General features: G+C 43.6%; 1 pseudogene; it reads right to left on the bottom strand.

Annotated features, from left to right (window-relative positions):
• Window positions 1–3,159: 3,159 nt before the first annotated feature.
• LOC141126598 (legumain-like) lies at window positions 3,160–12,392 on the bottom strand (annotated as a pseudogene).
• Window positions 12,393–24,728: the final 12,336 nt, after the last annotated feature.

Consider the following 24,728-nt stretch of genomic DNA (forward strand, 5'->3'; position numbering starts at 1 on the left):
GGCACAATCCTTGGAAAGCCACCTGAACACTCATGATCTGCTGTTTGGCGTTACACACAACTTGGAGGTTGAGGAAGTGGTACTGCTTGCGGTTCTGATAGCCAGCTTCACTTTTTCCTGGGGGCCCTGATTGCCACGCATATACACTCAATGTCCTCCAGGACTTGTGGCATTTGCACACGGCGGTAGAAAGCCACCTTCACTTCATTCTACTGCCCTTCATTTGGTGGGCAGTGGATAAATTGCAGTACAGGGTCAATAATGGCATCTATGATCTGCTTAAACACCCTGGACACCGTGGGTTGGCTTATACCCATAATACTTCCATAGGTGGCTTGGAAGCTGCCCCAACCCAAGATTTACAAAGTTGCAAGCAACCTGACCATGCCTGGCACAGCATGACTGCTGCCTGTGGATGGTGAAATTTTATACTGTATGAGCTGATAGAATTGCATAATTGCATCTAACCCTAAGCAAAACCTGCTACGGATATCAGAGTCCTGCTTTTTCCAAATATGCTAGTAGGGCAAAAAGCCATGGCTGATAAAGGCAAACCATGGGTGCATCCTGCTCTGCTGCCACCTGCTCTGCTGCCTCACAAAAGGCAGCAACGAATACTGCCACCATCAACATAAGCTGATCCTCCACCTCTATTTTGTAATCAGAGGGGTTTGCTGGCACACATAAATTTGGGATTGCAAATGAGCTTGTGTGCCCAAATACCCTATATATAGACCACATTGCACTGTGCGCCATTGTGGGTGTGCAGAGGAGTGTTGTGGGGTTGTGTCTCTCTTTGCTATATTTGGTAAGCCATTTCTAAAATATTGTGCTAAAGTATAGTTTGAATAACGCACTGTTACTGGTCTATGTAAATTAGTAACTTTAATTAACTTTGTCAAAATTTCACTGTCAAATTATTAATGACAATCAATTTTTTTTTTTTTTTTTTGTAATCAAAATTTTTTATTTTTCCATTTAATAAATACGCTTCTCTATATGTGCCATTAACATTCAGCAAAGTCATCAAAGAAAATTATACAAATATTACATTCAAGAAACAAAGACAAAAAGAAAAAACAGAGGAAGAAAAAAAAATTAAAATACCCAAAACGGGGGAAAATTTCCTCAATTCTCTCGCTTCTCATCCCAACTCCTCTACTGCTGGACAAAGTCAACAGATGACCTCCTTTCCCTGCCAGGGAGTCCCCCCCAACCCCCCCCCCCTATTTGCCCCACCCCCCCCCTATTTGCCCCACCCCCCTTCCTAAGAAGGGAGAAAAGAAAAAAAAAATTAAGATGTGTTTAACCACTTGCTTACAGGGCACTTAAACCCCCCTCCTATCCAGACCAATTTTCAGCTTTCAGCGCTGACACACTTTGACAATTGCGCGGTCATACAACACTGTACTCAAATGAAATTTTTATTATTTTTTCACCACAAATAGAGCTTTCTTTTGGTGGTATTTGATCACCTCTGCAGTTTTTACTTTTTGTTAAAAAAATGTAAAAAACTGAATTTTTTTTTTTTTTTTTAATTTTATATTTTGTTATAAAAAATTTTTAAACGGGTCATTTTTCTCCTTCATTGATGTACGCTGATGAGGCGGCAGTAATGGGCACTGGGTGGTAGTGATGGGCACTACAGGTGGGCAGTGTTAGGCGGCACTTGTGGGCAGTGTTAGGTGGCACTATAAGGTGGCACTGATGAGGCAGATGTGCCTCTTCCACTTGGGGACCGATGTCCCTCACATCTGAGCTGGTGATTGGCTTTTTTTTCTACTCAGCGTGAGTAAAAAAAAAAAAAAAAAAATGATTACCGATCTTTTGTTTACATCATGTGATCAGCTGTCATTGGCTGACAGCTGATCATATAGTAAGGGGCCGGGATCAGCCCCTTACTCAGATCGGTGATCAGCCGAGTCTCAGCGACTCGGTGATCGCCGGGCGCGCGCACAGGGGAGGCCATCATATGACGGCCTCCTGGGAATTAAGGTCCGCGCTGTGGCCGTCATTCGGCCATAGCGCGGATGTCTAGTGGTTAAGGCCTACCAAGTCATTAAACTTAAGTGCCACCCACCAGACCCAAATCCTTTGTCAACCACTTTGAGCCCAACCATTAACTAAGTAATGCCCCCTCTCAGTAAAGGGGGTGCTTAACACCTCGCTGCCCCCTTTCCCTGTGAAATCCAGTGTCGTTATCAGGTATGCGAGCTACTGGGGATCACCCCCCACTAACTCACTGTCTTTGTGCAATATTATATATGAGGCCTATTGGCCATATAATGAGAGCATTTTTTTATTTTTTTTTTCTGTGTGTGTATACCCACCCCCCAGTGTAAATAAGGATCCCTTATCCGCTACACTTGTCCCTTTTACGACCCCTAATAACATAAAAAATTTAAGAATACCCCTCCTATCAATATCCTGCATGGGGTTACTAACTACCACCAACTCTGTGTGTCTGTGCAAAATTGTGTCAGCGGCTTTATGCCATAAAAAGTTTTCACGTTAATATTAAGGGTTATACAAGGGACAAGTGTGGTAGATAAGGGATAATGTTTGTTGGGGAGGGTTTTTTTTTTTTTTAATGACAATATTAATGTGATCCGAAGGCAACAATCCTTGCCTGCCTAAAATATCCATTACACAGGTAGTTTTGTGGTTGGGAATTCGAGTCAACTTAGATGGACTTGGCTGTGTAAGTGAAGGTTGGGGCTTGTACTCAAAGTTTGTGAACGAGGAGCCTTGGTTCACATTGAAGCAATTTGACATTTCAAATTGCATGCCAAATCAGCGACAATTGCCGGAAATGGCACCGTCCGAATTGGTGCGACACGGTACAGTTGCTGTACTACTTTTTGGCGATTTCGGGGTGTGATTTCCACACCGAAATCCACAGCGAAATCAGGAACCTGCATAGATGTCTCTGAAATTGCCCCCAAAGTTGGGACTGACACATGCGGGAATTAAATTGTGCAAGCTCAGCTGAACTCACACAATTTCATTCCCGCTGTCAGTTGGAACCAGGGCTTAAGGCAAGTAAAACGGTCTTTGAGTAGAGATTGGGTTTGAGGCAGCAGCTTCAGAGGGGGCAAATCTCGGAGAGGGTTAATCATCACTCATCCCCCTCTACTGGACTTGGTGTCGCCAGCTGTGTCAGTGCAGATTTTGGTAGACATTAATCATAGCATGGGTGATGCTCTTCAGTGAGTATCTGGATTCACCAGAGTGTTCAACTGTCTCATGGAGTATTTATACAGAGGGTTGTGCCAGTTGAAGCACTGGTTATTGGGGTGCTCAGCTGCTGCAGAGTAACACAATTGATCATTATTTCAGTCTGATCAGTGAGAAGCTCTTCTGCTAACTCATCAGACTCTGTCACCACAGAAACATTCTTCACTGATTCCTTGATCAAGGCTGTGGCCTCCTGTAGGGCCTTTATCCTGGTCGGTACTTCCCAGGCCTCAATAGCATTGTTGGTAGCCAGGAACTTCCTCTTTAGGATGGCCATGGGCACCTCTGGGCTGGGGATCAGGTCCATATTGTGTACTGGTTCCAGGCAGGGCTGGACTGGGACAAAAATTTGGCCCTGGACTTCACCCAGAGCGGCCCACTTTAATTTTGCAAACATGCACAAAAACAGTATATAAAACTATATACAGTTGCGCAATATGGATACTTATTGAGTTTGGGATGGATCTGAAGGAGGCGGTGCGGCCATTGTATGGGCCATCAGAGCGACCCGGGGGAAAATTGACACCTTGCCCCTTAGTAGGGTGACCACATTTCCAGACTGCCATTCAGGAACAATTTTGCCAAGGACCAGGGGGGGAAGATAGTCTCAGGGTTGACGGGGAATTCAGCGGTGGGGATGATTTGTCGGGTAAATGGCTGGTGCTAGCAGTGAAAACATCCTGACACCATGCTTAATATGGTGTCAGGATGATCAAATCACATTATTTCTATTACTACATTGTAATACATAATGAAATAATTCAACTCACCAGAATGCAGGATCAGTCGGAACCATTGCTTGTTACCAGATGAAGCATGTCATTTGCCACCGCCACCTGCCACCAGATGCAGCGTGTCACTTTCCACCATCGCCTGCCACCAGATGCTGCATATTACTTGCCACCACATGCAGTGTGTCACATGCCACGTCGTCTGCTGCCAGAGAGAGGGCAGGGAGAGAGGGAGGAGAGAGAGAAGGGGGGACAGGGAGAGAGAGAAAGGGGGGGAGAGAGAGAGAGAAAGTGGAGGGGGCAGAGGGGGGGACGGAGAGAGAGGGGGGACACAGGGAGAGTGGGGGGGGCAAGGAGAGAGAGAAAGGGAAAGAGAGAGAGGGAGAGAGAGAAAGTGTAAGGGGCAGAAAGAGAGAGAGAGAAAGTGGAGAGGGCAGAGAGGGGGGGGGGACAGGCAGAGAGAGGGGGGGCAGGGAGAGAGAGAGGGGGACAGGGAGAGAGGGGGGGGACAGGGAGAGGGGGAGGGGGACAGGCAGAGAGAGGGGGACATGTAGAGAGAGAGAGGGGGCAGGAAGAGAGAGGGGGGAGGGGGACAGGCAGAGAGAGAGGGGGACATGGAGAGAGAGGGGGGACAGGGAGAGAGAGGGGGGACAGGGAGAGAGAGGGGGGACAGGGAGAGAGAGGGGGGACAGGGAGAGAGAGGGGGGACAGGGAGAGAGGGGGGACAGGGAGAGAGGGGGGACAGGGAGAGAGAGAGAGAGAGAGAGAGAGGGGGGACAGGGAGAGAGGGGGGACAGGGAGAGAGGGAGGACAGGGAGAGAGAGAGGGGGAGGACAGGGAGAGAGAGAGAGGGACGGGGAGAGGGGGACAGGGAGAGAGAGGGGGGCAGAGAGAGGGGGGGACAGAGAGAGGGAGAGGGGGGACAGGGGGAGAGAGAGGGAGGGAGACAGAGAGAGAGGGAGGACAGGGAGAGAGAGAGAGAGAGAGGGGAGGACAGGGAGAGAGAGAGGGACGGGGAGAGAGAGGGGGGGGGCAGGGAGAGAGAGGGGGGCAGGGAGAGAGAGGGGGGAACAGGGAGAGAGAGGGGGGGCAGGGAGAGAGAGGGGGACAGGGAGAGGGAGGGGGAGGACAGGGAGAGAGAGAGAGGGGGACGGGGAGAGAGAGAGAGAGGGGGACGGGGAGAGAGAGAGGGGGGGACGGGGAGAGAGAGAGAGGGGGACGGGGAGAGAGAGAGGGGGGACAGGGAGAGAGAAGGAGGGGGGACAGGGAGAGAGAGAGATGGGGGCAGGGAGAGAGAGAGGGGGAACAGGGAGAGAGAGAGAGGAGGGGGACAGGGAGAGAGAGAGGAGGGGGACAGGGAGAGAGAGAGGGGGGAGAGAGAGAGGGACAGGGAGAGAGAGAGAGGGGGGGGCAGGAAGAGAGAGAAGGGAGGGGGCAGAGAGAGTGGTCCGGGTCTGGTCAGTGACAGTGCTCAGCTCACACACTTGAATGGTGCAGGAGGGGCTTTAATGTGGCTGTCGACTACTTGCTTAATCTTCCCGCTCCTCTTGCTCTTCATCGATGTAACACACAGGCAGGGAGAGAGGGGCGGGAAGCGGTGTGTCACAAGCTGGCTCATTTACAGCTGAACATAGCAGTGTGCGAACCCCACTTTTCTAGGGCAGCTGTACCGAGCCGCTGCCCACACACTGGCACCAGGGATCTTCCGGAGGATTCAGCGGCCGTCGGAGGACTTCTGTCCCCGCCCACCAGCGTGACCTTTCAGACGCCTATTGCAGCAGCAGAGCCCTCGGCTCTGTGCAACAGGTGGTGGGCGGGCTGGAAACAGAAGCAGCGATACACTGAAGCACCATCCCGACCCAGTCCACTCCTGAATTGCCGCCATGGTAAGGCCGGCCCTAGGCAGTGCAGCAGTGCTCAAAATAATGTCTGCGCGGGCCGCGCATTCCATTATTTTGACAGGCTGTCACTGATACTGGCCCACTGAGCCATCGGCCCACCGGGAAACTCCCGGTAGTCCCGATGGCCAGTACAGGCCTGGTTCCAGGGTCATGCGAGGGGGCCACTGTTTTAGTGCTACCCTGGAACTGGCTCACCTTCATCTTGGAAATAGTCTGGTTCCCATACTGCATCACCTGACTGCTAGTGATGTATTGCTTGAAGAGTAAAAACTATGTAGTGTCTCCTTGTCTGAGTGCTCCATCCAGCTGACACTGTAAAAATTGCTGGGGTATGTGTCTTGCTCCCTCACCAGAATAACAGGTGGAAGAGGTCTCGTGAGGGTTGGCAGCTGTGGTGGCGTAAACATCAATGTTGTTGGGGATGCGATTCATCATGTAGCCCGATTCACAGGCCTCGATGTCTAGAACCATCTCTTTGTAATTCCTGTTGTCATACATGTACTGAACGGTCTTGTTCTGTTCTTTGAAGTGGTGGTCATTACTGGAAAAGACCAGCAGACTTAGAGCTCCAAGATCAGTGAAGTAGATAGATATGGTTGTTAGGTCCACTGTTAATCACCTTCCGGGATCCTTTTTCCCTTCAACACCTCTGTGTCACCTCTCAGAACTGCCAGGAAGTTGTCAGGAGTGACAAACTCCTTTTGTGTAGTCTTTCATCTTTCCAGTTTAGAATGATTCCTAATGGATTTTCTTCATTATCTGCAATATCTTTAAACGTTGAGTATAGCCTCACATAACATTAAGTTAATAACAGTAAAGGAGTACCATCGTCCAAATTGACATATATGATTGGGGAGGGTGAAAATGTGGGGGTAGTTGCCGAAGCTACTCCATACACACATAGATACCCAAAAGAAATTGAATGGACTTTCTCGGTACTGGTATAACCACAAATTTGATTGTTACAGAATAAAATGTTTTATTTTTTTAATGTACAAACAATATCTTAAAAACACAGAAATGTATACAGAAACAATTTATAAAATATAGTACAGTATACACCACACAGAACTAACTCATAGCAGGTTGCCCCGATACAGTTTCTGTTAAGGTGGGGTATAAATATTCCTCTACCGGTTTCGCGGTAAAACCGCTTCTTCAGGAGGATGAAAGGTCTATGAGAAAACAGTATATTAAAGGAAATATACAAAAAAATATACAAAATATACAAAAAAAACATTTGCAAGGCATAACAGTAGTAACATGAATACGGAAAGATCTGCCCACCCAAATGGATCAGGTACGGCTAGCAGCAGAATCCCATAGATCCATCCCCCCCCCGCCGGACAAGGGGGAGTGCAAAAAGCTACCTCTAATTAAAATAATTATATCAGGTATAAATGGTGGATGTTTATTAATTTTTATCAAAGGTTATAAGGATATTGATGGGTGAAAAATTATGGTGGTGGGAGACCGAAGAAAGGTTCATGTGTGGTTTAAAGTAAAAAAAGGAAAAGATTGACAAGAGAATAAGGAAGGAAAAAGGGAGGGAGAAAGAAGGAGAGAGAAAAGGGGGGAGGGAGGGGGGTAGGGAAAAGAGATAGGAAGAAAGGGGAAGAACAATTCAGAAAATTAGAAATCACCACAACGCATGCTGGATAGGAATCTCACCAAATTGCGGTTATACTGGTGGAAAGAATTGCTCGGACTGAAGGGATTGGATGTAAGTATGCATCATCCTGGATAGTTATCCAGTAAAACCGAGAGCCGCTGGGTACTGTAGATCTGAGTAACTAATAGAAGTAACAAGTCCGTGGAGTAGGGACACTGGCTGCAGGGGAACAAAACACATAAAAAATGGCTCTGTAAGCAAGCAGTTGCAAGATACAGGAAGGACAAGAAAGGAAGTAGCAAAGTAACAAGAGGTCCAGATATTTCTGGAGGGAGATGCATACATAGTAATAGCTTACCAATGTAGCCTTATGCCCGTGTATCAGCGCTGCATGGATGGAGGTTGCTGCTCATCTATCAGTCCATGGGGACTGCTATAGGAGCTCTCCAACCCCGCGAACGTCAATGCATGCCGCCGAAGGCGGCATCTGACGTCACAGGGTCAGTTCACCCACACTGCGCAGGTGCACGTTTCCATGCTACTGCGCATGTGCGTCCCGATAAAGCCTAGGGGCCAAAGGACCAGGACAATCGGGGCAAGCCGGGGCGGCAAAGGCCGCCCCTAGCCAGGGTGAACACAAGTCCGCCGGGGAGAAAAACAGAGGGGATAGCTGTGCTGCCGAATCCACCACAGGGGGGAGCTGACCGACTGCATCAGTAATAGAAGAAGTACATGGTCTAAGGATTACAAATTCATGCAAACAAGAATAAAAAAAATTAGAGAACACAAGCTTAATGAATTTGAAATGCTGGAATAATCAAAACCAGAGTATCACCAAAGATATGTCATAATCTAGGGGTGAGGGTCATCCATTTGGATCTGAACAATGAACATTTGGAAAGAGGAGGCCATTGTATTTATAGCGTGCAGACCAAATAAATGTATTCCCATTAGGGGGACCCGCAGGCAGTGGGAGGAGGGGATTGAGCAGAGGGGGAGGGAAAGAGGGGAAGGGAGGTGGGGAGGAGGAGAAAAACAACAACCACATTGCACCAAAACGCACAAGGGACACACAAGGAAGGGGGGGAGGGGAAAAATGAAATAAAAACGAGATACAAAAAACAACAAACAAAAAACAAACAAAAGGACTCACAACAATTTATAAAGGTTTATATGAGATCATCTCATTAAGGCCTGGGGGATAGGTGGCGTTGAGCCGTTCGATCCATAGTGTCTCTCTCTGTAGGATCGTTCGGTCCCAATTGCCACCTCTAGGGCTTGGTTGGACCACTACGAGAACCAAGAATTGAACCATAGAGACATCATAGTGATGATACACTCCTATGTGTCTGCCTATGGTGGTAAGTTTGCCATTATCAGAATAGTAAAGGTGGTCTCCTATCCTTTGTCTAAGTTGTCAGATGGTTTTACCGACATAGAATGCTTTGCACCTGCATACCATCAGGTAAATGACTCCCCTAGTTCCACAATCTGCAAAGGTACGTGGAGATAGAAGTTCACCATTAGGTAGGGTGAAGGATTTACCCTCTAAAACCCATGGGCATCGGGGACAGTCACCACATCTGTAAGTACCAGGAGGTCCGAGTTTGGGAGGGTTTTTTGCCACGTAGTGGCTAGAAGTTTGACAATCACTTAAAGAGCGAGCCCTACGGAATACAAGTTCTAGAGCAGGTCGTACATGTCTGTTCAGGATAGGATGTTCGGCAAGTAAATGCCAATGATTAGATAAAATCGTTCTCAATGTTTTGTGGTGAGCGGAATATGTAGTTATAAATTTGACAGATTCATTGGCAGAGGGTGATTGGGACGTTTATATACTAAGGAGTTCCTCAGTCGCGAAAGGGCTTTGTTGAAGGCCCTTCTGAGGTTTGTCCGAGAATATCCTCTTAGTAATAGTCTTTCATGCAGAATGTTAGCTTGAGTCCTAAAATCACTCTCAAGTGTGCAGTTCCTTCTAAGGCGCAGGTATTGTGCAAAAGGTATACTGCATACCAGTGGTTTAGGGTGGGCACTGGTTGCATATAGTAATGTGTTCCTGGCAGTGGGATTCCAAAATAAATCGGTACCCAATGTGCCATCAGTTTGTTTAATAATGGACAGATCCAAAAATGCCATCTGGCCATTATCGCACTGAAAAGTAAACTTGAGATTGAAATCATTGTCATTAATATTCTGAATGAATTCCAAGAGTCTCTCCCTGGTCCCACTCCACACCAGAAACAGGTCATCTATGAACCTGTGCCATAGAAGTATATTGTCCAAAAAATCCAAGAATTTGTCATTCGAGTAAATGTATCTCTCCCATCCACCTAGATAAAGGTTAGCATAGGACGGAGCGCATGATGTCCCCGTGGCAACCCCTTGGGTCTGTAAAAACAGTTGGTCATTGAAGGTAAAGTAGTTTTTAGTCAGAATGAAATACAGTAATTTCAAGAATAAAGTCATTGAGAGGCCAAGTGGTGGTATCTTGTTCTCCAAGAAAGGATCCAGCCATCCAGATGCCCTGCTCATGAGGGATGCTCAAGTACAAAGCCTCGACATCGATAGCCACGAGCAGGGCGTCCGGAGGGATCTGGACTCCCTCCAGGTGTTGCATGAGATCTGTAGTGTATCTGATGGGGCATCAAGAAGGCATCAACAAACTTGCTTGCATTGTCCATTAGGGAGCCAATCCCAGATACAATGGGTCTCCCGGGTGGAGTTTGTACATTCTTGTGAGTCTTGGGAAGGGCATAAAAGGTAGGAACACAAGGAAATTTGGGAACAAGGAACTCCAATGTTTTGTCAATGAGGCCTAGCCTGAAGGCCTCACTGCAAAGGACTTGGAGTTCCAAGGAAAAGGTGGACACCAAGGATGGGGAAATGGGTTGATACCAGTGGTGGTTATTGAGGATGGTCAAGAACATGCGTTGGTATTGACTGTGCGTCATCAGGACGATGTTGCCGCCTTTATCTGATTGTTTTATGATGATGTCTGAACATTTTTGGAGAGATTTCAGTACTTTGATTTGGCCCTTGGTGAGGTTAGAAGGGATATCATGCCATTGTTGCTGCTTGAGATCCCTAATGGTGGCCTGCAGAAATGTCCAAATAGTCGGGCATGTCATTAGTATTGGGAATTGGAGTAAATGTAGTTTACAAGGATTAGGCATCGGTCCGTGGGTGGAAGAAGTAGCTCTCTGGGAAGTTTCCAGATCTTCTATATCACCCTCATCATAGAGGAGCATGAGGTCACGGAGCACCTGGAATTCCTCCATGGTGAAGTGTCGGGTACGCTCCGTGAGCTCACGCTCCAAGTTAAGTTTATTACGATCTTATTTTGATAATATTTTAATTTTTTACCCATCAGTATCCTTATAACCTTTGATAAAAATTAATAAACATCCACAATTTATACCTGATATATCTATTTTAATTAGAGATGGCTTTTTGCACTCCCCCTTGTCCGGCGGGGGGATCTGTGGAATTCTGCTGCTAACCGTATCTGATCCATTTGGGTGAGCAGATCTTTCCGTATTCATGTTACTACTGTTATGCCTTGCAAATGGTTTTTTTGTATATTTCCTTTAATATACTGTTTTCTCATAGACCTTTCATCCTCCTGAAGAAGCGGTTTTACCGCAAAACCGGTAGAGGAATATTTATACCCCACCTTAACAGAAACTGTATCGCGGCAACCTGCTATGAGTTAGTTCTGTGTGGTGTATACTGTACTATATTCTGTAAATTGTTTCTGTATACATTTCTGTGTTTTTAAGATATTATTTGTACATTGTTACAGAATAAAATTTTGTATTTTTTTAATCAAATTTGTGGTTATACCAGTACCGAGAAAGTCCATTCAATTCCTTTTGGGTATCTATGTGTGTATGGGATAGCTTCGACAACTACCCCCACATTTTCACCCTCCCCAATCATATATTATCTACAATATCGTTGTACTTCATCACCCCGATCCGCTCATCAGGCAAACCGTTCTTCTTGACGATTTGATAAGCTTGGCACATGTCAGCCTGGTGTCTGTAGTTTTACAAGCCAGTGCTTCCCCCTATTGTTTAGGTCATTGATGGGCATGGATGTGGCCAGGACATTGAGGCTGAGGATTAGTCTCACTAGAAGCATCTTAGATGAAGTAGCAGGACCCTGTTCCCCTTCAGCTGTCTGGGTGTTATGTCTCTGCCCACCCACAATGGTGAGATTTACTCTCAGTGTGCATTTTCACCTTTTACCCTCCTACAAGGACATAATAAAGGTTTTGCTATTATAGCTGGAGCACACATTTATCGCTCTATTCTGAAATTTAAAGTGAATGCATTTGAGTGGGTTATGAGGTTGAGGCGATGTCATGTTTTGGCTTGGTACTGGGCACAGAAATGAGGCAGATTTTTGTAAAGGTACTAAACGTTGAGGTCATCACAGGGAATGGCCAGCAGACCCGGAGCTCTGTGATTAGGAAATAAGATGAAGATATGGTTGTAAGGTCCCCTCTAAATCACCTTCCCAGATTCTTTTCCCTTCATCTCCTCTGTCTCACCTCTCAGAACTGCTAGGAAGTTGTCAGGAGATGCAAACTCCTTTTTTGTGTAGTCCTTCAGCACTGCTGTACACATGTCTGTCCTGTTGGGCCAGTTTAGAATGATTCCTTTTGTTGGATTCTCTTCATTATCTGTAATATTGTACTACATATACCCCCCGATCTGCTCATCAGAGATGCCGTTCTTCTTGACGATTTGATAAGCTTTGCACACATTGGCCTGATGTCTGTAGTTTTACCAACCATTAGAGCCAGCCACCAGGATCACCCAGTGCTTCCCCCCCATTATTTAGGTCATTGGTGGGCATGGATGTGGCTAGTACATTGAGGCTAAGGATTAGTGTCACTGGAAGCATCTTAGATGAAGTAACAGGATCCTGCTCCCCTCCAGCGGTCTGCAGTCCGGGTTTTCTGCCTCTGCCCCTCCCACAATGGTGAGATTTCCTCCAAACACTTTTCTAAAAGAACATCAATTGCGACTTCCGCCTCTGATAGACACTCTTCGTCCTTTAATAAATACACAGTATCCACAAGTTTTTATCAATTTTTGTGAACAACTTCGTAACAGTCTTATTCTTTTGATTCTTCTTCATGATGGGAGTTTTTTTACATCATATTCTATGGATGCCTATGGAATACACCATTCAGTGCCTGCAGTCGGTACAGTTTCTGTAAAACAACAATCAGAACTAATCCAAAAAAGGGGATTGTCTCTCTAAGTGGGATGAAGCTTTCCCATCATATTCATTTACAAAAGCAAAAATGAAGCACATGTGCTTGCAAGGCATGCCCTTTTTTTCCAGTCCATACAAGTGCATGATGGCATTTTTTCAGAGAAGTCAACAATGTGCATTTTCTCCATTTCAGATTCACTTTTTAGTTCTAATATACCAGATGTAGTTTTTTTTTTTTTTTTTTTTTTTTTTTAATCTGCAGCGTTAGGATTGCTTAACATGAGTGACAAATTGTTGTGATCAATTTCTTAAAAAAAAAGGCACCACTTTGAAATATTTTCAATAACATTGGGAGTTCTGTAAGTTCAGCTGTATGTACCTAGAAAACACAAACATTTATAATTTAAAATCTTTACTCTAAAGCCTCATACACACGCTTAGATTTGACCGAATGTCCACTTTTTGTGGCATGCTAGTCTCATGTCGAAAGTGAAGGGTTACTCACAATACGAAAATTTCCATACGATAGAATACGTCAGAAGTGACGTAATGTGTTGAATAGTTCTGTATGTATATTTAATTTCTGAGCTTGTGTAGTCTTGCTCTTACGATTTTTTTTTAAATATGAAAACTAATTAAACAAAAATCGGCCAAAAATGTTATAGTCTGTACTTCCAGCTTTTGCCTGACAAAAAATCAGAATTGGCTGTCGAAAGCACTGTACTAATGATTCGAAAATCGTCAGACTACTTGTCATAAAAAAATTTCATACAATTTTCGGATCGTGTGTACGGGCCATTAGGGAGAAAGGGCTTCAACATTTCTTTTAACTTATAGAAAGTTTCAGTATGTCTAAAAGCATGAGCGAAAGAGAGAGGAAAAGCGTGAGATTGTGAAGATAATTTATTTAAATATTTTGTGGACTAGTACAGGTACATTTACTTTCTTCACTGATAAATGGACTAAATGTTAATTTTAGTTACTGACACTCACAAGTAGGGATGAGCCAAACACCCCCGGTTCGGTTCGCACCAGAACACCGCATACAGGCAAAAAATGTGTGCGAACATGTGAACACTGTTAGTCTATGGGACAGGAACATGAAAACAAGTGTTCATTTTAAAGTCTTATATGCAAGTTATTGCCATAAAAAGTGTATGGGGACATGTATCAATGCATTTTTATTTTTTTTTTTAAATGACCAATATTTTTCTTTTTACAGTTCAGCATCTGGGATAGGGAGACTTTGCCTGCTTAATTCAACTAGTGGTTTACTACTAGCAGATTGGGTGCAAGTACTTGACACTATTGCTATACTTTCATTCCTCTCAGTGCAGGTTTTGAGAGGACTGGAGGTATAGTAGGGTTTGAGATCCCAGATAAGGAGCAAGGATAAGTCTGCCTTTTTCTATAATGTGGGCCTTGCAGGTGGTGCTGCTAACCTCATATGTCTGGTCAAGCATGTGGTTCCCAAGCAGCTGCTGTTCTGGCCACGCTTTATCCGCTTCAGACATAGGTTGCCAACAGCAACAATGCGATCTGCTGCACATGTGACGAAAAAGGCCCACACCAAGGCACTTTTAAAAGTCAGCAGCGCTCTGCACCTGCGGAGGTGCAATAGGGTGGCTGCCTTTAAACTGACCCCTGGAGGACATCCTGCTGCCTCCTCCTCATTTTCCTTCTGTCTTCTCTCAGGCACCCAAGTAGAGTCAGTGACCTCATCATCCCCTCCCTCCCTGTCACTGGAGCAAACTTGGCAGCATGCTGCAGCTTGGGGAACGTGAATGCCAGTTTCTTGTCCTTCTGTGACACCCCCTCTCTCTAGGCTCACGTTACTCCCTTCCTCCACATGGGAACCAACATTGGAGCCTTAAAATTGCTGCACATCTTCTATCTGCATGTAACTAACACTGTGGTCAAATAATTCTGGGGACTCCTCCGTGCATGATGGTGGGGCTACAGAAGGAGTAACTGTGGACAAGGATACAGTAGAATAGGCCGCTTTGGAAGGCAAACTACTATGAGCCTGGGTGGCTGAGGATGGCTTCGTAATCCACTCCACCAACTCTTCTGCATGTTGTGGCTCAATAACACGGCCAGCAGCAGTAAAAAAGGACAAGTGCGCCCCACGGCCACCTGCAAAGGATACACCATGTCTGCAACCACCACTGTTGACTGTAGACACAGAGGCTGCTTGCCCACTTTTAGTGGCCTGTGAGCATCTGCCTCTCTTTGGTGGCATTCCGGACATGATGGGGATTTTCTTTACTTTTCACAGCACACTACATTATATAATATAATGTGTACACCAAACTTTCTCAAAGAGTTCACATGCAGGAACAAACACTTAGCTTTGTTAGGGTGACTAATCTACCACACCAACTGTGTGTGTGTGTGTGTGTGTACTGGCCCCATGTGTGCTTACATCACTCTGCCATTACTCCTCCCGTTGTGTTTTGTCACTTCTGGACTTCCTGAAGGATGTGTGCAAGTTTAGTGATCTGTTTTTAAGACGTTGGTAGAACTCAGTTTCTTCTATAACCCCTCCATCCGAGTTCCTACTATTATGGCCAACATCAACAAATATGAATTCATAATTAGCATTGACAACTGCAAGAAGGATTATGCTGAAGAAATCTTTAATAGTTGTAATAGAAGGATCCAGAGTGTGCTGGGGGTGAAATTTGAATGTTTCCCATCTATTACTCCGCCACAATTTGGAAAGTTCCACTTTTCATTAAATTGCTTTGCCGTTTCCATCCTATGCTCTTCAGTTGTTGGAATCTATGGATACATTAAAAACAAATCAAATTATTATAACTTTAAAAATACAATGGTGTCTTTCATCTACAAAACATTGCTGTTTATCACCTACACATAAGAACATTAGTCAACAAAAATGTTGATTATATTACCTTTAACCACTAAGCCACCGCCCACCGTCATATGACGGCGGGACGAGGCTTCTGTTGTTCTGGGAGGACGTCATATGACGTCCTCGCCCTCCCGAGCCACTAGGGGGCGCGCGCGTGCCCGCTGCGTCGCTCGGGACCCGGTGCGCGTGCCCGTCGGCCGCTATGTCCGCCGGGCACCCGCGATTGCCAGGTAACAGAGCAGGAGCGTGGATCTATGCATGTAAACACAGATCCACGTCCTGTCAGAGAGGAGAGGAGACCGATGGCGTGTCCTTTGTACATAGGGACACCGATCGGTCACCTCCCCCAGTCAGTCCCCTCCCCCTACAGTTAGAATCACCTCCTTAGGTCATACATTAACCCCTCGAGCGCCCCCTAGTGTTAACCCCTTCCCTGCCAGTCACATTTACACAGTAATCAATGCAATTTTATAGCATTGATCGCTGTGTAAATGTGAATGGTCCCACAAATGTGTCAAAAGTGTCCGATGTGTCCGCCGCAATATCGCAGTCACAATAAAAATTGCAGATCGCCACCATTACTAGTAAAAAATAAAAAAATAATAAAAATGCTATAAATCTATCCCCTATTTTGTAGACGCTATAACTTTTGCGCAAACCAATCAATATACGCTTATCGCAATTTTTTTTTTACCAAAAATATGTAGAAGAATACATAATGGCCTAAACTGAGGAAAAAATTTGTTAAAAAAAAAAAAAAAAATTGGATATTTATTATAGCAAAAAGTGTAAAATATTGTGTTTTTTCAAAATTGTCCCTCTTCTTTTGTTTATAGCGCAATAAATAAAAGCCGCAGAGGTGATCAAATACCACCAAAAGAAAGCTCTATTTGTGGGGAAAAAATGATAAAAATTTCATTAGGGTGCAGTGTAACATGACCGCGCAATTGTCATTCAAAGTGCGACAGCGCTGAAAACTGAAAAATGGCTTGGGCAGGAAGGGGGTGAAAGTGCCCTGTATTGAGGTGGTTAATGTACTCCTTCTGAAGGATCTTCCGAGGCTGAAGTGGTTAAGAATTTTTGAAACTATATACAGCATACACATAAAAACATTACATTCATGCACACATATGCACTTTGATCTTTCTTCATCCTATGGGTCATTTCATCGCAGTCCTCCATTAGGCTGCAGCAGATCTCATTCCAGTCCTTCCTTTTGGATACACGGTCCCCATGACGAGGGTGAGACAAGTCCCAAATTGCAGGGTGCATTTGCACTGCAGAAATGAGCTGTGACTGAGAAACTTCCTTTGCCATTTTGCACAAGACTCACCAGACGTGTGTGCAGCAAGTTGGAAAGAATGTAAAAAAACTGTGCTAGAAAGGTTTGCAGAACAAAAACAATAAGCATTAATTCTCCTGTATGACAAAACACAAACACAATAAAACATATTAAAAGAAAAAATAGAATTGCGCTAAATCTATATTCCATTAGTCAATATGTAACCTATGGAAAAAAAGTGAGTCCACCAGTGCTTGAAACTACAGGTTTTTCAAAGTATGTGATGGTAAAGTCCATCCACTGTCCCCATATGTGCAGAATCCACCACCAGATAGTACAATTTGCTCCTTACCAGCTCCACATGATCCCCTGTTACAGAGGATCAAAAAGTGCATGTAGTCTAAACACAACCTGCATCTTTCTCCTAATATGTGCGTACAACTATCCTCAGGACACCTCTCATTCACTCAGGTGGATGGATGGATTTAATATAGAAAATAAAAGGGCTCCATATAGTGTAAAACCCTTTACATGTTTATTGATATACAGAATATTGCATTTACAGCATCAGTGTAAATAGAAAGCCCCAAGTCTGGTGTGCCGGCTGTCGCACAACCAGACAGACACGTCCTTCTGGGACATGAGGGAAAACACAAGGTGACATCAGCACGTCTCTCCACCCTACGCATTTCGTCAGAGATGATGTCGTCACAACAAACCAAGCCTCGATCTTAGCCGTGACTCGCCGGACGGACCTGCACAATAGCATGAATCAAGCCTCTTTTACGGACCAGCATCATACCAGTGCGCCTTATCACATTACTACTAAATTTAATACAATTAAAGTGCAAAACGGGACCACTCTGTATGATAATTCCCCCAAACTCCCATCTTGCAATATGCCATCAGCTTGGTGGTCACAAATGCATAGAAAATTATACATATTAATCTCCCTTCTGATTTTAGTGAACATGAAGTAGATCAAATCCGTATACTGGTGTCGTGATTTCAAGACCTCAGCACAGTGACATCTAGCGGCCAAAGGTAGAAAATAGAACACAAAGAGGGGGAAGGGGATGGAGCACGCGAGTGGTCACCTGTACGTGGTCAAGACAGTCTAAAGACCGGTACTATATCCTATACCCCTTAGGGTACTATTGCTGTAACCATTAGCACATAAAAATCACTTGAGGGGAATGGAGGAAAAGGGAGTAAAGCCATTAAAGACAGGCTTAAAAAGAGGTTACTATTAGCAACAGATTATTCCTGGATATTAAGGTAAAAAACAATTTTATTCACGTATTACCATTAAAATTCACAGTTGAAATACAAGGTGCAGTGTTTGATTGCAGTAACAGATTGGCCAAAATAACAAAGACAAACATACAGGACAACCTTTTGATTCGTAGGAACTGTCCCACTGGAATCCCATTTTTTAACCTGTGGGGATGGTAACTTGTTGCATGCAGCAGCGTATTGGCTGCTGTTTCCTTTCGGAATGTACAGGTAGTAAGTTGGCTATTTTCCAGTGTGATCTGTAGGTCTAGGAACAACAGTTTATTTTGGTCAAAGTTGTATGTCAGTCGTATATTTTGTTTGTTCGTATTTAGTTCCCTCATGAATTGATGTAAGTCATCCAAGGTACCCTTCCACAGCATTAATACATCGTCTATGTACTGCAACCACGTAAGTACGTGGCCGCGGTACATTGGCGAGGGATAGACCTCCTCCCAAAGTCCCAAATGGAGACAGGCGTAGGCTGGTGCCCACGCTGCTCCCATGGAGGTGCCTCGTATTTGATGGTAATAGGAGGTCAAGAACTGGAAAAAATTGTTGAACAGGGTAAAGTCCAACAATTCGACCAGGAACTCATTTTGTGGTTCAGATTCTGAGTATGATAGTTCCATGAATCGCTCAACTGCATGGATACCAATGGAGTGGGGTATTGAGGTGTAGAGTGACATCAATACTAACCAACAGAATCCCCTCCAGTTGTTTGCAGACGTTGAGTTTGGTAATTTTAGCCAACGCATGTCTCGTGTCCTGGATGAGGGATTTAAAATTTTTGACCATGTCCTGTAGAAGGGAGTCCAAGTACCATCCCACTCTTTCCATGGGGGCCCTGACAGGCTGAGACGATTGGTCTGCCTGGAGGATTTTCTAGATTTTTATGAACCTTGGGGATAATGTAGAAGGTCGGTAAATTGAACTCTTGCAATAGGAGATGTTGATACTCACGGTTGGTTAGCAGGCCCTCATTTTTAGCATCCATTAATTTCCTATTTAGTTCAAGTACCAGTGCTGGGAAAGGGTTACTGTCCAATTTTTCATAGGTTGTCTGATCATTAAGTAGGCGTTTGGCTTCTTTTTCATAGTCTTGTTGGTTTAGTAATACAACATTATCGCCCTTATCACTCTTCTTTATTACAATATTCTGTCTTTTTTTTTTTAAGTCATTCAGTGCTGCCCTTTCACCTACTGTCAGGTTGTCTGGGGATCTTTTAGTCCAGTCCACCTTTCCCAAGTCTGTCTGAACCACGTCCAGGAACAGGTTCAACCATCTGTTTTTAGACAATGGAGGCATCTTTTGGGACCTGATTCTCTGTTTCATTTTCATATTAACAACAGTATAACAGTACAGCCGTATAGTTACAAGTATCATTCCTTAGTTCTTTCTGTAAATGCATCCAACATGTAATTCTACATATCACGGTGTACACTTTATAATAACTTTTAACTGGGTTAAATTGAGCATTACTAACTTTTTTCTTGTATTCACAATAATAGGGTAGGGTCGGGGAGCCCCCCCAGACACCCCATCTGGGAACAAACTGTGTCCGGAGAGGTACTTTCCCCCCCCCCCCCCCCCCCCCATGTTCTGCAGCATAATCCAGTTGGTAGAACAATTGTTACTTGGAATTCCCAATCTCACTACGTATTTTGCATTGTAAATACTTATGAATACGGGTGCAATGTAACATAGAATTGCTAACGAAGCTCGACATAAAAAAATATGAAGTCAAATATACGGCTAAGTAATTAAGCTTTCACTTAGCACATCTTTACAGATTAGAGAGAAAATGAGAAGAAAGGAAGGAAAAATAAACACAAAAACTATAAAACTTATAAAGTAAAGAAACGTAAACCAAACAAGATTGCATTGACAACAGCTTACCACCAAATAATAGTATAGCTATTATGTCTATACCAGATTATCAATGAGAAGTCTCTGGAACTCTTGTGCACCATGGAGCCCATTCACTCTGTAATTTTGCCATTGAATTAACTGAGTAAGCGAAAAAATTTTCATATTGGTAGTGGGTATTCACTCTGAGTATTACTTCACTAATATTTGGAATATTATTTGATTTCCATTTTGAAGTGATGGATAAGCGTGCTGCTATTAATATATGAGTAGTTATACGTCTGTAATTTATAGGTATTTTATCTATTCCTAAGTTAAGCAGAGCTAATGCAGGAGTGGGAGAAATGACAGTTCCAGTTATTTTTGCTAGTAGAGAGAAAACAGAGTTCCAGAAGCTTCTTACGGATTTACATTCCCACAATATGTGAAATATCGTTCCCTTACTGCCGCAATTCCGCCAACATTGTGTATCGGAGCTATTAAAGATTTGTGAGATTCTCATCGGTGTTGGGTAGCTTCTATATAGCAATTTAAGGGACGTATCCCAGTGGTTAGTACAGTGGGAATATATATGGTTAGCTTGAATAGCTTTGTTCCACTCAGATAAAGCAAAATTGCTCTTAAGGTCTTTTTCCCAGTTTAGCATGCTAGTAGTTTTGGTTTGACTATATGTGTTTTGTAGATATTTGTAGAACCATGTAAGGCCTTTAGGTTTGTTGAAAGAGGTGGATATATATGTCCACACTTCAGGGTTGTGGCTAAAAAAGGAGTTTGGATATTTGATATGATAGTGGTGAAGCTGAATAGTTGCGTATGTAGGTGTTGTTGGAGTTTGAGCTTTGAATTGTGTATATGTCAAGTTTTTCGAAAAGCATTTTTCGTTTACTTTTAAGGAAGGGATAAGGAATTCATACATGCCTAAGGAAATTATTCTCTTTTGTACGGCTTTGCTGCTATCAGCTTTTGCATTAGCTGTTTTCCATGCTTTAACCGTTGCATTTATAGAGGGAAAATTGGGATGAAACAATGATCTGTTTGTTAATGTGGCTAATAGAAGTGAAGGTAGGTCTCTTTGTTGTACTATTGCTTTTTCTATTTGCACCCACAATTTGTCTGATGACTGGTTGAACCAAGATTTAGCCTGGTCCAGAAGCGCTGCTACATAGTAGTTGCGTATATTGGGGAAACCCATACCACCTCTCTGTCTTTGTTTTTGTAACGTAGAATATGAAAGTCTTGCTATTTTACCAGCCCATATAAATTTCCTTAGTAGTTTATCGATTGTGATAAAAAAGTGATCAGGCAAAATGATCGGGATAGTGCGGAAGTAATATAATATTTTTGGCAGAACAGTCATTTTAAAAGCAGCTATCCTCCCTATCCATGAAAGTTCATGTGAGGAAATATGTTCAAGGTCGTTTTTTATTGTGTTTACTAAGGAGGGGTAGTTATTATCATATACAGAGGAGGAAGGGTAGGAGAGATTAATCCCCAAATATTTCAAATATTTGTGAGCCCACATAAAAGGGAAATCAGATTTTTATTTTTTTAAGGTTAGGGTTATTAATGTGTATAGGGAGAATCGAAGATTTGCTGATATTAAGTTTATAATATGATATTTTCCCAAAATCATTAAGAATTTGTTGAGTTCTGTCAAGAGATGTGGTTGGTGAAGTTAGTGTCAGTACCACGTCATCCGCAAATAGTCCTATCCTGTGATCCACGCCCGAAACCCCAATGCCCTTGATACGAATGTCCTTTCTTATTGTCTCCACCAGGGGTTCCATCACCAGCTTAAAAATCAGTGGCGATAGAGGACAACCCTGGCGGGTCCCATTTGTTATATGGAATTTATCAGACATGGCGTTAGAGGTATAAACCTGAGCAGTTGGGACTGTATAGAGTGCTGAGATAGATGACAGGACAGGACCATCGAGACCGAACTTAGCAAGTGTCGCTAATAGGTATCCCCAGTGGACCCAAACGAACGCCTTTTTGGCATCTAGTGTCAGGAACACTGTGGGCACCTTTCGCGTTTCCGCTATTTTAAGGAGGTTGAACATTCTACGAGTTCCATCCGGGGCTTGTCTCCCTTTTACAAAGCCCACTTGATCCGCTTTGATTAGGTAAGGGGTTACTTCCGCTAAGCGGTTAGCTAAAATTTTGGAATATATTTTTAAATCTGTATTGAGTAGGGATATGGGCCTAAAGTTTTGTGGGGCATCTGGTTTTTTCCCTGGTTTAGGGAGGGCTATTATAACAGCTTGGAGCATTTCTTCCGGAAAAATGCTGTCAGTAGTGGCTTTTTGGAAGAGCTTATTCATATATGGCACTAAAATACTGGAGAAGGCTTTATAATACTCCGCCGAAAAGCCATCGGCACCTAGTGATTTGTTGTGGGGTAGGAATTGAACAGCTAGGGCAATTTCTTTATCTGATATTGTAGAATTTAAGTAAGTTAATTGGTCACTGTTTAGAGAAGGGAGATTAACCGTTTGAAGAAAAGCATTAATTCCTCTTTTGGTAGGTTGTGTCGTTGCGGGGTCTTATTTCAAATTTATATAGTTGTTTATAGTACCTACAGAATGCGTTTGCTATGTCCTTGGGGTGGTATACTGCTTGTGACGTAATGGGATCTATAATGTAAGGAAGTTTAGCTTTCTGTTGTTTTTTGCGGATATAAGCCGCTAAGAATTTGCCAGCTTTGTTTCCTTGGGTATAGTGTGTAGCTCTAAATTTATGCTAACATCTTCGATGTTCTGAAATTAAATAATCCCTCACCTCTTGTCTAGTCTGAGTTAACTCTGTGTTTATCTGGGAGGAAGGATTTGCTTTGTGCTGTTGTTCGAGAGATGTAAGTGTAGCCATTAATGTGGTAAATGTTTTTAATTTCCTCTTTTTTTCCCGTGATGCTGTTTGTAAGAGTAGGCCTCTGCTGAATGCTTTGTGTGTACACCACAACGTGAAAATATTCGTATCCGGAGTGTCATTAAATTGAAAGAACTCTTTGATCCGATCACGCAACCCAACCCTGTGTTTATGATTATTCAGAATAGATATATTGTTTCGCCACAGATGTACAGGTGACGCTGTATTTTTTTTCTTTAATTGAAAGGGAAACGGGAGCGTGATCAGACCAGGTAATTGGATGGATTTTAGCGCATAATGCAATGTTAAGACAAGCTAGGTCAGCAACAAATAAGTTGATTCTTGAATAAGACTTATGAGGAGCTGAGTAGTAAGTGAAATCTCTTTCTCCTGAATTAACGCAACGCCATACATCATACAAATTAGAAAAGTGTAAAAAGGATTAAAGTTCATTACGCGTAGATTTTCGTGGGGATGAACAGTCTAGTTGCTTGTTAGGAACACAGTTGAAATCTCCACAATATAATACTAAGCCTTTTTTGATGTTCTCAACTTTTTTTTTTGAGGGCATTCAAAAAAGATATCTGTCTGCAATTCGGGGCATATACATTAATGATAGTGTACATAGTATTGTTTAAACCACAAACCAGTATAATATATCTTCCCGCCTTATCACTTACTATTTCCTGCAAATGAAATGCTACATTCTGGTTAATAGCAATCATCACCCCTCCCTTTTTCTTTGGACCTAAAGCCGTGAAAATATGGGGAAATTTTTTGTCCTTACATATTGGGTGTTTCTGCTGGACAAAGTGAGTCTCTTGGATGCATAACACATCGCTTTTTAAGGATTTCGCTTGTTGCCACATAGCCCTCCTTTTGAAAGGACTGTTGAGACCATGAGCGTTTATAGTCACAAAATTAAGAACCATTGATTTGTAGGGAAAAATTCTTTTGTGTAGATACGATCAAAATTTGAAATGTGGAGCAGTACAAGAGGGTACCTGTGGTTAAAGTTGTCTTGACCTTGAGTGAAGGGTGCTCATTCGAGAGGAGTGGTTGCACAGAAGAATTAGGCTCCAGATTGTTGTCACCAGATTTGCCGTGGTTGGTTGTCGGTGGTAGAACAAAAAAGAGAGGATGAAAAACGTCAACATTCAAACAAAAAGCAAAACATAAAAAATTGAGGAGATTTTCCTCCATAGTGCGAGTAAAATCGCATAGAAACACCTGGGGGTACAGGCTCCTACTACCCAGCTTCGACCCTTGATTTAGATGAGCAAACATCAAGTGTGTAGTTGATTTCTGATACATGAAAGATCAGTCAAGTATCGTTGCCTGATTTCCATTCTGGGGATATACCTCTAGGGGTTTTGGTGGTAAGAGTGTCTTCTTCCGTTGGGAGAAGCCCCCATTTTCTTGTAAGTTGAAGGCCCTCTTCCAGAGATCTAATGGTGTATGTTCGACCATCTTTAGTGACAAGAAGTTTCGTGGGGAAGCCCCAAGAATATGGAAGTTTGTTATTGCGTAGTAACTTTGTTAGTGCTAGTAATTTTTTTCTTGCCAGCATTGTGTGCTGGGAGAGGTCCGCATATATAGCAATACCCGAGTAGGGATTGGGTAATGGGGAGTTTTGTCTTGCAAAGCGCATTAAGTTATCCTTGATATGGAAGAAGTGTATGCGAGCTATGACGTCGCGGGGTATTTTTTCTGGTAGGTATTGCGGCTTAGGTAGTCTATGGGTCCAATCCACAGTAATTTCCCAGATTGGCGTGTCTGGGAGTAGGTCTTGAATTAGTTGCTGAACATAGTTTCGGAGTTCAGAGGGAGGTACAGATTCCGCTACCT

This window comes from Aquarana catesbeiana, linkage group LG01 (assembly GCF_042186555.1).
Source record: "Aquarana catesbeiana isolate 2022-GZ linkage group LG01, ASM4218655v1, whole genome shotgun sequence".
In the NCBI taxonomy this organism is placed as follows: Eukaryota; Metazoa; Chordata; class Amphibia; order Anura; family Ranidae; genus Aquarana; species Aquarana catesbeiana.